This window comes from Microcaecilia unicolor, chromosome 1, assembly GCF_901765095.1.
Source record: "Microcaecilia unicolor chromosome 1, aMicUni1.1, whole genome shotgun sequence".
Classification (NCBI taxonomy): domain Eukaryota; kingdom Metazoa; phylum Chordata; class Amphibia; order Gymnophiona; family Siphonopidae; genus Microcaecilia; species Microcaecilia unicolor.
Genome location: NC_044031.1, coordinates 129,760,409 through 129,773,967, shown reverse-complemented (window position 1 = coordinate 129,773,967; position 13,559 = coordinate 129,760,409). Strand labels below are relative to the sequence as shown.

The 13,559-nt window shown below is 39.4% G+C and overlaps 1 protein-coding gene and 1 long non-coding RNA gene across 4 annotated transcripts in view; one reads left to right on the top strand and one right to left on the bottom strand.

Moving 5' to 3' along the window:
• LOC115468452 overlaps positions 1 to 2,912 on the top strand; it is a 144,472-nt gene extending 141,560 nt beyond the window's left edge. Inside the window, exon 3 of the long non-coding RNA XR_003941872.1 lies at positions 2,781 to 2,912. This is a non-coding gene — a long non-coding RNA (uncharacterized LOC115468452). The remainder of the gene's footprint in view (positions 1 to 2,780) is intronic.
• Positions 1 to 13,559, bottom strand: part of AKAP9 (A-kinase anchoring protein 9) — a 547,514-nt gene that overhangs the window by 259,297 nt on the left and 274,658 nt on the right. The window lies entirely within an intron of this gene.

Sequence of the window (13,559 nt, the reverse complement as noted above, 5' to 3'; positions counted from 1 at the left end):
TGGAGGATCTGAAGGTGAAGAAACAATGCGACAAGGCGACGGCCGTCGCCAGTAGGATGCTAGGCGGCGTAGAGAGGTACTTAACCAGCAGAAGAAAGGAGGTGTTGATGCCCCTCTACAAGTTGTTGGTGAGGCCCCACTTGGAGTATTGTGTTCAGTTTTGGAGGCCGTATCTTGCTAAAGATGTAAAAAGACTGGAAGCGGTGCAAAGAAAAGCTACAAAAATGGTATGGGATTTGTGTTGCAAACTGTACGAGGAGAGACTTGCTGACCTGAACATGTACACCTTTGGAGGAAAAGAGAAACAGGGGTGATATGATACAGACGTTCAAATATTTGAATGGTATTAATCCGCAAACAAACCTTTTCCGGAGACGGGAAAAGCAGTAGAACTAGAGGACATGAATTGAGGTTGAAGGGGGGCAGACTCAGGACTAATGTCAGAAAGTATTTTTTTCATGGAGAGGGTGGTGGATATGTGGACTGGCCTCCCGCGGGAGGTGGTGTAGATGAAAACTGTAATGGAATTCAAATATGCGTGGGATAAACACAAAGGAATCCTGTCTAGAAGGAATGGTTCTATGGAATCTTAGCGGAGATTGGGTGGTGACGCCAGTAGTTGGAAACAAAATGGGAGCTGGGCAGACTTCTACGGTCTACGCCCTGATCGTGACTGAATAGATAGGGATGGGCTGGAGTGTAAATTTTAAGGGGCTTCGATGTTAGCTTCAGAACTTAGTACAAGAACAGTACTGGGCAGACTTCTACGGTCTGTGCCCTGAGAAAGGCAAGGACAAATCAAACTTGAGTATACATATAAAGTATCACATACCATGTAAAATGAGTTTAGCTTGTTGGGCAGACTGGATGGACCATACAGGTTTTATCTGCCGTCATTTACTATGTTACTATGGAACTATTCTGATTTGCAGCTTTATAAATATTTTAGAAAGCTTATAAATTACTATTGACACCAAGGATCTTCTGTTTTTTTCCTTATGCCTCTATCTTATCTTTAGAATTTCTCTTAGAATAAAACGTCAGTACATTTGCACTGTAAGAAATATTTAGGCACCCAGGTATTATACCGCCATTGTATGTTATTGATTGCCATTAAAAAAAAACAAACACTATCTATAAACCCTAATGTCTGGATGATCACTATCTGTATAGTTTTAAATGCTTGTCTAATGAGAATAATCACTGTATAAATACAATAAAATAGCTCTGTACAGGGCTCTCCATGATTCCTCTCTCCAATTTGCTTAGCGGCCTGTGATAGTGTGCGCATGTTTTGAGCATAAGCCTTCAGAATTACAGCCAAACAAAAAAAAGAATTGTTGTTTTTTCTTTTTAATACAAATGCTGAAGCCTGTTCCTTCACAGGTACAATAAATAAGGAATAAACACTCTGGAAACTCAGATGCAATCTTTATGTGGGCCTGTTACTGGCAGTTCATGCATCCTTAGTGCAGAGTTGAACACCTGCTGGTATGGCTCAAACCAGGCCTCAAGCACATCTTCCTTACAATACAGTAGTTAAAGCTTGGCTTACCTTAGCCAGTTCTGGTACCTTATAAGTAAGTTGTGAAGGCATACACCGTAGGACGACTTGTTTCTCCCCAGGGGCTCTCTGCCTGGTCTGACCTGTGGGCTTGTATTTGTGTTTGGCTATGCCCTCCCTGCTCTGTACCTACTGAGCCACCCCTTTCCTGTTCTAGGCTCTGCCTTTTAAGGGAAGGCTATTAAAGGGGATCTGTAGGAAACTACCGCTCCCCTGTGTTAAGCAGCTAGTGTGGGTTTTATCTTATGTAGATATTAGCAAGGATCCACACTAACAGCTAGCACGGCAAAAAACCCAAGCTAGCTGCTTAATTGGAAGAGAAGCGGGGACCTCAGAATACTCTGGGTTGGTCGTAGGTATGATCAGCCGTGTGACAGCTAGTGTGTGGGTCTATACTGTGAACTAGCTGTCACAATTACTGATAGTGTGGCTTAGCACCTCCTCAACAGACCTACTTTGGTAGTGTGGCCAATTGGTGGAACCAAACTCGTAGACCCCTAAATTACACTGAAGAATAAGAAATGTTTGATTTCTTTTTATCCCTTTTTATCTCTCAGTATTTCTACTGTTTCAGTTTTGAAAAAAATATGACAGATGGCTGCTTACTATTAAGTAAAAACAAACATAATGAACTCACACCCTTGTTTTCATACTGTGGGTTTTGGCAGATGTCTAATATGGTTCCTTTTTTGTGTTAAGCAATTTATAGTGTGCTGCTCTCTTATCTGTTCAAGTCAACTATAAATAATGAATTTGATCAGTGATGTTATATTGCACTAATCTGGAGACTGCATCTCTGAAGCAAACTTCAGCAAGAAGGTCAATAAAACCATCAAAAGGTATCCTAAAGCAGCATCTCTAGATCATAGCAGATCAGGGATAAAAAGTTGCCAGGTCCTAGCAAGACACTGGGCACAAAAGTGTGTATGTGTGAGGGGAGGGTGAACAGACCACAAGCATTAACTTCAGTACAGTGCATCACTGTAATTGTCATGAAGGATTTTACTATCAAAAGCACAAACTTGAGATGTAACTTAAGATCAATAAGAAAACATTACAACTTATAAGCCTTACCATTTGAAAGCTTTTAAAAAATGGTTCCAGTTTTTAGTGCCCAGTTGAATTATTTTTCCATGATAGTAATTGTATGGTGTGTAGATATTTTTATATTCCTTTTGGATTTATGTTTGTAAATTAAGCTTTTGTATTTGTATAGGTCATGTGAAAAAATTGACCAGGAGGAATGGAGAGACAACATAGCACCAACAAAACAAGATAATTTTACCACAGTTTAGTATGGGATGTTGGTGTTAGGCGAGGAATTATTTTGGAAAGCTTAAAGCGCTGACTCAGGGTAAGTATTCATTGCGTGGGAATGTTAATCTACAGTTTTGAACTTTATGGATATAAAGTTAAGATGACTAGTTGTGGGATTATTTTGAACTGTTTTATTACATTGTTGATTATTTGGATTGGTAATGTATATGGGACACTTACTGCACATTTATTTGTGGTATACAGTGCCGAAGACTACACATAACTCTTACATTATTTAAAATTTTGTTTTAAAGGGAGAAAAAGACCTCAGCAATCTGTGGCATGTCAGTGCTGTCCACAGTACTTTGCAGAATAAAGAAAGGTTTTTTGACCTATGAATTGAGTCTGGATGGCCATCACTGCAAAACATCACAGAGTGGTATGGACAGCACTGATATTGCCACAGACTGCTTAGGTCCTTTCCTCCCTTAAAAACAAAATGTTAAATAAATTCAAAATAAGAGTTAAGTGTACTCTTCGGCATCATATATTTGATTATCTGTTAACATTTAGAAGGGCATTTTCGAAAAAAAAAAAAAAAAAAATTCCAAGTCAGAATTGGGATGTTTAGCTCATTATATCCAAAAAAACATCCATCTTAGAGCCATTTTCGAACAGGAAAAATATCTGGGTTTCCCTTTCGAAAATGGCTCTAAGATGGATGTTTTTGAATAGAAGACATCTAAAATCAGCCATTTTCCAAACTGACAAGTCCAATTTTTAAATGCCAAAAAAACAGGCAAAAGAACATCTGTCTGGCATCACTTTGAGAGAAATGATTTAATTTAATTTGGCATTTATAACCTGATTTACCTACAAGTTCTAAGCAGTTTACATTTAACAGTATGTTATCAAAAGATTAGCTAACATTAATTAGTAATAACTTACAGTGGAACTGTTCAGTATACAGTAAACAATATTACATTACATCTTATTAACTAGACATGGTTGAGCATAATTATGTAAAATCATATTTAATATGAATCGTGATAGTCTTTGGAACTCATAGTCTATAATGTAAACCATCGACTGGGTACTTTGGCCTGTTGCGTTCAGTGATACAGACTCTGGGGTTTGGTTATTATAGGGATCTATATCAACAGGACACTATGCTTCTCTCATGCTATCTTGCAGGACTTAACTCACATGAGGGATCCCTTTTTATCAGTACTTTTAGGGTAAGGACTTCCTCCATAACCCAGTGGTGAAGAGAGATTTTCTTAGCGATCTCTCGGAACTGGAGATAGTGTTATTTACATCTCCCACTAGAAGGAAGTTACTATCCCATCTATATGGTAAACTGGGCCCACTTTACACCTGTCTGTGGCTGTTTCTGATGAGACCTTTTAATTGAGATGTATTTGAATTTGTGTATGGACAACTGTTATGTTCCAGGTTGTGTTATTGTTTCAAAATAGTACAAAAAATTAGAAAAGAAAAGAATAAAAAGAGGCAGCCTAGTGGTCAATGCAGTGGACTTTAAACAATTGCAACCAGGTACAATTCCCACTATAATTCCTTTATTTTGTATTGTGAGCCCTCCAGAAACAGAACAAAATCTACTATACCTAACTGTACACCATTACAATTGTCTTCCTCCTTGAAGGTGACTCCTATATTTAGGTATAGTGGGCAATTTCATGGTTTTGAAAGACTCACAATTTCCACCACAAATCTACTACGTAGAGTGGGAATTGGACCTGGATCCCCTTGTTCACAGTTCACCACACTAACTGCTAGGCTACTCCTGGGAGCTGCTTGCTGCTTTGTTGGGTATGCTCATAATACCTGATGCTGTCATATAGCCTGGTATCCCCTTTCAGTTTCACTTCTTAAGGGGATGAGAGGGGGCAGCATCAACTGGGAGATTTTGGAAGGGTCATGCCTTAATCCCTCCAGTGGTCCTTTTTTTACTTGGACGTGTCTCCCTGTTCCTTTACCGCTGAAAGATGTCCTAATTTTGGGCTTGCCCTAGTCCTGCCCAAAACACGCCCACAATATGCTCCCTTGCTATTTGGATGAACTCATTAGAAAACATAAAATTCTGCCTATTTGAAAATCATGATTAAAGTCTTTTCAGCAGATGAATGTGTTTTTTGACCATTTTGAGACATCTATGTGCTTCGAAAATGAGCTCCATTGCGTGTTGAAATTTCCTGTATTTTGTGTTGAACATTAATCTGGAAAACAGAGTGATTTTGGGGAGTTTTTTTGGGTGGGGTGGGGGGGGGGGGGGGGTCGGTAACATGAGAACTTAACAGAATGGTCAGGATGTTAATTGGAAGTATTTCTAGTGAAGTCCCATGACCTGTTTCACAAATAGGAGTCTCTGATAACCTTTTAATGAGTATTGTAAGCCAGAAAAGAGTTTATGGAACACATCATATCATGGGACATCCTGGGACTTCATAAACACAAACTATGGCTATTTACTTTTTTTAGATTTATCAACCATCTTCACAAATATGCTCAAAATTATTATATATTTAAAATACATAAAATAAATTATCACCAGATTTAAAATGCATAACACTAAATCAACCAGACAATATAACCTCCATTCCAAACATCTCATTCTGAAACCATAAAGCTGAATACCACTGCCGTAACCAAGTACAGATGCTCAATAGTGACATACTACACTTTCTTTCAGCCATACTGCTACACAGAGAGCCCAATGCAGTAAAGTGTGCTAGGTTTTACATACTGGTTAACTCGGCTTTAGTGTACAATTACCCCTGGATTCTATATAGCGTGCTTAAATTTAGGCGCAGAAATCGGCACGGATTCTATAACACTGAGTGTAACTTAATTGGCTTAACAAGCTAATGAGTGCTGATATCAGCACTTAACAAGCAATAATGAGCACTAATTGGTACTGATTAGAATTTAGGCGCACAACTCGCTAAGCGTATTCTGTAATGATGTGCGCCGAACTGCTAAAACGTGCAGACAAAAAACGGCGTGGTTATGGGCAGGGAAATAGGCGTTTTCTAGGTGTTCTGAAATTTAGGTGTCTAGTTATAGAATATGGCCCGGTGCGCCTAAATCTATGTGCTGGGATTTACGCCATGTTTTAGTTGGTGTAAATGGATGCACACAGATTTAGGCGCTGAAATATCAACTAAGCTTACTTTATAAATGGCGCCTAAATCTAAGTGCCGATGATAGAATATGCTTAGTTGGCACTGATTTCAGCGCCAATTATTTAGGCGCAATATATAGAATCTCCTCCTTGGTGGGCACACAATATAAAAACAAGTTCTATGCCTTCTGTAGGCAGCAGCACAAAACACATTTAAACCCATAGTAATAAAGCTATTAGCTATTCAGCACTGATGCAGAGAAGTGCGCAGATCAAAAGGCTCAATCAAGGCTTTAAAGCAAGCTCTAAGTAAAAGGTTAGCTTATTCCTCTGTAGTTGAATTAGTGAGATTTTATGCTTGTTTCTTCTCTTGACTACAAGCTTATAGACATGCAACTTTTTTCTGGGTTCCATAGAGCATGTGGGTAAAAAAAAAAAAAAAAAAAAGAGTCAGAATTGAGGGGGAGGGATGCAAGAACAAAGAGTAAACTGCTGGATCAAGCAGCATGTGCCCACAGGTCTAAGCACAAAATAAATTGTATCAACCAAAATTGGATGTGCTTACTTCTGTGCATGTGCGGAATGTTATTATGCACAGAAATATTGGTACTGCAAAACTTTTATGCATAGAATTGCACTTCTAGCACAAGTGCAAATGTGTGCATATGCAAGTCTGGGTGCTGACTTGTGCGCAAGATACAGGTGCCACTAGTGCAGAATCATGTGTACATGCCTTTGGTGTGTGCTCTCCCATGTTAGGATCAGTGCAAAATATGTGCACTGTTTGCTATTTGGTTATTGTGGCATTATTCTTGCACTAGGAAGCAGTGTGCTATGCATCAGTGCATGGCTCTAATGCAAGGTTTCCACTTTGGCCTCAGAGAGGGAATTCAATGATAAATAAGGATTCAAAAGAAACAGCTCTGCCTCAAACTACTAGATTAGAAGGGGAAAATGTAAAACATCTCATGTAAAGTACACAATAACTCTGAATGATGGAAAAAAAATAAGATTTTCATTAGAAGGGAGTATATATCTCTATCTATAGATAATTATATACACATATTAATAATGTTGAGGAACATTTTGATTAGTAATAACCCCTCAATAGCTAATGCCGAATGTATATGTTACAATTTTGTCACATCTAATAGATCTGTTATAGATGGCCCTTACATTTCCATAGTAAATAATTAATGCTTACAAAAGAACAAAGCACTTCAGTTACAGAAAAGAACACACACACTGAAAGCACAAAATTGCTTATATAATGCACAGCTCTACCTGGGGAAAAAGGATGGTTTTAGCAATTATAATTCTGAAATCCCTCTGAAAATAATGTCCCTTTCATACTTACTGAGTATGGAGGTGTGGGCAAGGAGATCTGAGAGACTACTTTCAAGATATGCCCATTTTTTTTGTGATTAACATGAGCAATAGTAGTATTCACCACAATGGCATTTTTATCATTCAAAGTCCAGGTGAATGGATAAGGATCTGGCAAGGGCACAAGAGATTCAACCTCATATATATCATCCTCTTGGCCGGTTGGCCATAAACCACTCAGCATGTCAGATGACCAGCATGCACGGTGAGAATCCATTCTACTTGATGTTGCTGTTCCGGTGAGGCCACCCTTTTTCTCTCAGTTTAATCAATATTTCATTGAAGTCATATCATCTTTCCAAAACAGATGATTAAATGACTAGGTGTTGTTTAACTTTATGAAAACGGATCACGGCACTACTAATAACAATCTGTACAGGCGTGTTAGAAGAGACTTGAACAAACAGGTTCTATTCTCATGAGCAATCACAAGGTGCAGGAAAGTCCCAGGTAAACATTAAACCAAGCAGAAAATAAACATTTGAAGAAACAAGCTGAAGAAAACCCCTCAACAGAATCTTATGAATAAAGAATAGGCTGAATTCTTTAGCAATGGAAGATAATGCAAGGAATGTAAATAGAGCACACTTTCAATGTCAGGACATGTATAAGGCTGCAATCCGTGAACTAGCAGGAGCCTGCGTCAATGTTTTTGATCTCCATGGAAGCAGGTCAATTACAAACTCAAGTATGGCATTAAGTCCCAAAAATACTCCGGTGGATTTATGTCAAAAGAAAAGGAAAAATCGTCTTCTATTTTGTTACACAAATACAGGATCCATCTTGCTGAGCACAAGGCTGCTGTCTATGTCTGACTCTTCCGTGAGAAAGAAACCAGGCTAGAGGGAGTGGCTTCAAGCTTTTACCTCCTAGCACTCTGGCAGGTGGAATTTGAATGAATACACCCACAACAAAGTTGCCTGACAGGATATAAATTCCACGTCAGAGCCTTTAGAAAAGTGCTCAGACAGGCTTAATAACCTTGGTGGATTACATCAAACTCTCTCCTCATCTTCCTCTTATAAACAAAAAAGAAAAATTATAAAATGCAGCTATTTTATATGACACTAGTCTGCAACCAGTTGCTATGCTCCAAGTAATTTAAACGGAACTAAAAGAAGCATGTGGATTGTCACAATTTTACTCTTATTATTTCATATAACCCAGTGGTTCCCAAACCTGATCTTGGAGGCACCCTAGCCAGTCAGGTTTTCCGGATATCCACAATGAATAGTCATAAGATAGATTTACATGAAGTGGAGGCAGTACATGCAAATCTCTCTCATGAATATTCAGTGTGGATATCCTGAAAACCTGACTGGCTAGGGTGCCTTTAGGATCAGGTTTGGGAACCACTGATATAAGCAACACCCTTTGTTCTGAGCCATCACCTGTGGTAAAAAGTATCCAACTTTACACAGATGAAAAACAGTGCACATTGTTTTCTCCAATTGTCACATGCAATATTTTGCCAAGTCAGGACACTCCTTCACAGAACATCTTATACATTTTTATGAGTAGAAAAGCATTTGTATTGCAAATTAAGGGCTATCACCTGGAATCTATATTTTGCAACTAAAGTTGCACACGCAAAAACGGTCGTATTCTGGATTTGCATGCACAACTTAATTGAATAACAAGATAATCGGCTTGATATATAGAATCTATCCCTATGTGTTATGTTGTTGTACAGTAGTGCAGTTAGTGGAAGTCCTGTTGCATAAAATGGGATATGTATTAAATAACACTTTTTAATAGAATATTGCATGCTACTGATTCAGAATACCCAAGTGAGCACGGCACAAAATCAAAATTACCTTTTGTTTAATTGTTAAGGGCATTATATACAAACCAAGAAAGTGTCATACCAGTTGCCATGTCCCTAATCATGGTAGGAACCATCCAGAATTAAAACATGTATATAATTCAAAGAAAATGCAATCTGTACATAAAATGCATATATGCACATCAAATATGACCAAAGATAGCAAACCATGCCAAACAGTGCAATTTTCAAACATCTGTTTCAATGCACAGATTTTGCACCAGGTTTTAAAGGCAAAATATGGGCATATTTTTTTTCTTTTGAGAATTGTAAGGTTACAAAACATTTGAGAGTTTTTGATCCTGTCTTTTGAACGAGTAGAAGTTTAATGGAAAATGTATGTAGATTTGTTAATGTAATCTATGTGCTAGATTTACTAAAGTGCACTAACACATTAACCCTCATTAATGGTAGATAGGTCCATTTAATAAAACCAGACCAGTGTTAGTGAAGGTTAAAGTGTGGTAACACGGAAGCACCATCTAGTTAACCTAGCCTTGTGTGCACCATTTTCCAATCCCATCCAAAATATGTTCCCAGATCACCGTCTCCAAATGTGGCAAAAAGCAAGATTGGGGGTCACCCTTTGAAAATATACTTGCAGGCAGGCTGTATAAAATTTGCATAATTATTTTCAATGCAAGGTATCTTGCCCTTTTAGCCTAAAGAGTACTGGGTTCAAGCAAGGAAAGGTAACGCTGCTCAGGCCCAAAGGTAACCAACCGTGCAACAATCCAAAGGACAAATTGTTTGCCATTGACACACCTACAGTTACTGAAAAGCAACTACTAATCTGATCTCTTTTACCAAGTAAATATTTATCTAACACATCTACACACACCAAATAAGAAATTCAAAGAGTATGAACAACTTCAGATTTACAGTTGTAATTATGATTTGGTTTTATTACATTTGATATTCTAACTTTAGTATGCAAATTTCATCACAGTGGATCACAATACAAAATATGCAATAAACAGTCAAAATAAAATCAAACCCCTCACTAATTTCACATATGATGCACACCTACTTATAGAATAACACCACTATAACTTTGAGGCCCTTTTACAAAGCGTTGGCAAGCCCAATGCGGGCTTACCACACGTTATCCTGGAACTACTGCTGGCCCAGCGGATCCAACTCGAGCGTGCACCATTTCCGGCGTGCCAGAAAATATTTCATTTAATAGCACAGTGCTAATACGGTTGTAATCAGGCATCACCGCATGCTGCCCGGTTACCGCCAGGTTACCGTGGGAACCCTTACTGCCACCTCAATGGGTGGTGGTAAGTGCTCCTCCCGCATGGCCACAAAGTAAGAGCACTCTTACCACATGGCCACTTTTTTAGGGGCTTTTTACCCGCTGTCATTAAAAGAGCCCTGGAGCGTGGGAAAAACGGTCCCTACCACTACCACAGGGCCCTTTTCCCTGCAGCTTTGTAAGAGGACTCCTTAATGAGGTAATTGGCACTTAATTGGCAATAGTTATCAATAATTGGCTTTAACAAGCACTAAATGACACTAACTTGTATGGACTTTTTATAACTGTTTTACGCCACTAATCTATAAAGTTAGAGGCTAAATTCTAAAGCATGCAACTGCAAACAGGATGAACATATGGGCAGGTCATGAGTGGGTCATGGGCGTTATTAGCAGCTGCACACATTGGTAATAGAATACTGTCACACACCCAACTGTCAACATTTAGGCATACATATTTACACCTGCTATTGACATGGCATAAATGGCCATGCCTAAAGGCTGGCACATAGATGGCCTTACTGCTAGTACTCTATACAGCAAATAAGCGCCTAATTACAGTTATAGAATTACCTCTTAGTGCCCATATTTTGGAGCTCAAATTTGTTATTTCTGCAGTTCAGGGTAATTCTATTTTACCCCGAACTGCAGAAAAAACAAACACACAAAAGCTGTTTTCCCCCCAAAAGTAAAGAATCATTTGTATAGCACAGTGGTTCTCAACCTTTATTATGCCATAACACACCTGGCAAACAATGCTCGTGTGCATGGAATTAATGTTGGAAGGGGAGGAGGGGGTTCCAATTACAATCAACTGGACTTGTTTTACACACTCTCATACACAGACTGAGGTTCATCTCCAATCCCCTCCCTCATGTCTTCCAGGCTCCACCCCTCTCTTCTTCCTGTCAAAACCCATAGGTACCCCTCTTAAAAAGCTTACTCTCTCTGCCCATCAGAATTAGCAAGAGGAGGAGAGCCTTAGGCCATTTTCAGTTTGGGGGTGGGGTGGGGAGAAAGACCCCCACATTTGCTGTCTGAACTGGCAGGGAAGCAGCTGCCATATGAAGTGTTGACAGGGATTTCAAGTAGTTGACTTCCTGCTCTATGATCTGTTGGAACATTTGTTTTTTTTATAAAAGACATGTGATTGCTGTACATATCATTTTTCCCCAGAGACACACCAGTGTGTCATGACACCCTGTTTGAGAACCACTGGTATAGGACTACTAAGCATAAGCAGCACTGTATAAAGAGACAGTCCTGGCTCCTATGAGCTTATATCAGTGATGGGCAACCTTTTGAGCTTGGTGTGTCAAAATTTGCCAAAAAACCGAGCATAACTCGGGTGGTGTGTCACTTCGAGAAAAAAACCATAATTTCGCGATATTTATAGTTTAAATAACAAAAATGTATAATTGTAATATAAAACTGTATTTAATAAACCAAAAACTAATTATTTAACTTACCTACTTAGTGACTTCTTTGTTCATCTGTCAGTCGGTTTCTTTTGTTGGTCTTGATATTATTTAACTTGTGTGGGGTGCCATGAACTAAGATAAGTGAGGGGGAGGAGGAATTCTTTAACTAATCTGCCTATTAGTGACTTTTTTGTTGCTGAATTTCATTGGCTAAATCTTCAATTGAAGGTTGGTATTTTGTACACTTCAAGCCCAAGCAAGCGCTACTAACTTCATCTGTCAATCTGTTTCTTTTGTTGGTTTTGATATTATTTAACGCTGAGAATAAGGTTTCACAAAAGTACGTAGAGGGAAAAATTGTGAGTAAAGCCATTGCTATATTTTTCAGGGTGCTAAAAGTGTCTGGTAATCGGATCCAGGCACTCCAAATTTCCTGGTAACTCAGATATTCTCTTAATAATTGCATCTTTATTCTGCATATCGTGAAATAGAACTGGTGCACATCTTAGGAGAGTTTCTTTAATAAATTCTCCCTCACTGAGTGCTTTTCCATGCTGAGCTATGGAGTGAGCAATGCTCAAACTTGCAGATGTTAAATTTGTAGAACCTTTTACAAATTTAAGGATGGACTTAGATTGGCTCTTATAAAAGTGTAGCTGCCTGGAAATGTATTCCTTCCGTTCATCCTCACTTTTTTTCAAGAGCTGGGAATGATTAGTTTCAAAATGTCTATTTATATTCCACGTTCTGCTTACTACCGTTTCAGTACATAGAACGCAAAATGATTTGCCATTTTTTTCTATAATGCCATACATCTCGGTCCATGTCTCTTGAAAGGGTCGGCTACTGCTACTACCACTTCCTTTACTTAACCTTGGTTTTTTATTTTTTGAGTTCTCCATCAGGGGGGCAGAGACAGAAGATAGAATTATAGATAGCCTGTTAGCCCTAACTAGCCTAACTGACCACCTTATGTAAATTAAGATGGCTGCCGCTATTTCTAATGGCGGGAAACGGCACCCATAGCACATGCCCTCGCCTCTCCCAGCCTCCCCCTCACCTATCTCAGTAATGGTGGTCAATTACAAATCCACGACACCCCAGAACAGTAGATTGGATGATGGTTGCTGGTAATGGTGATCACAGGGCCCTCAGAGATGCGTCCCCCACGGCATTCCGCTGCTCTCTGCTCCGCCGGCCGGAAGTGAGGAGCCGGGGCAGAGGGAGCAGCAGGGAGGGAGCCAATAGGAGCGCACACGGCACACCCCCAGCGGGTAAACATGCACCGGGTGATTTCGCCGGGGGGGGGGGGGAGGTCGCGCTGCACCGGGGGGGAGGGGGGGCGCATCGGCGATCCGCCCCGGGTGTCAGCAAGGAACTCCGCTGCTTCTCTGTATGCGGCCACATGCGGCCGCGTGTCACTGAAAATGGCTACGCGTGTCAGTACTGACACGCGTGTCATAGGTTCGCCATCAGGGGCTTATATTCTAGTCAAGGTAGACAAAACATACAACTTAAAAAAAAAAAGAGGCTCAATCAAAACCATGAAACCACAGTTGGGAAGAACTAAAGTGGGATACTGGTGAGAATATGGAATAACGGACAAAGAAAAAACTGAGTAAAGCTGCAAGAAATGAGGTCTATCTATATATTAAATATTTCTAAGCTATTAGTTACTAAAAAAAAAGGGTGTGTGTGGAA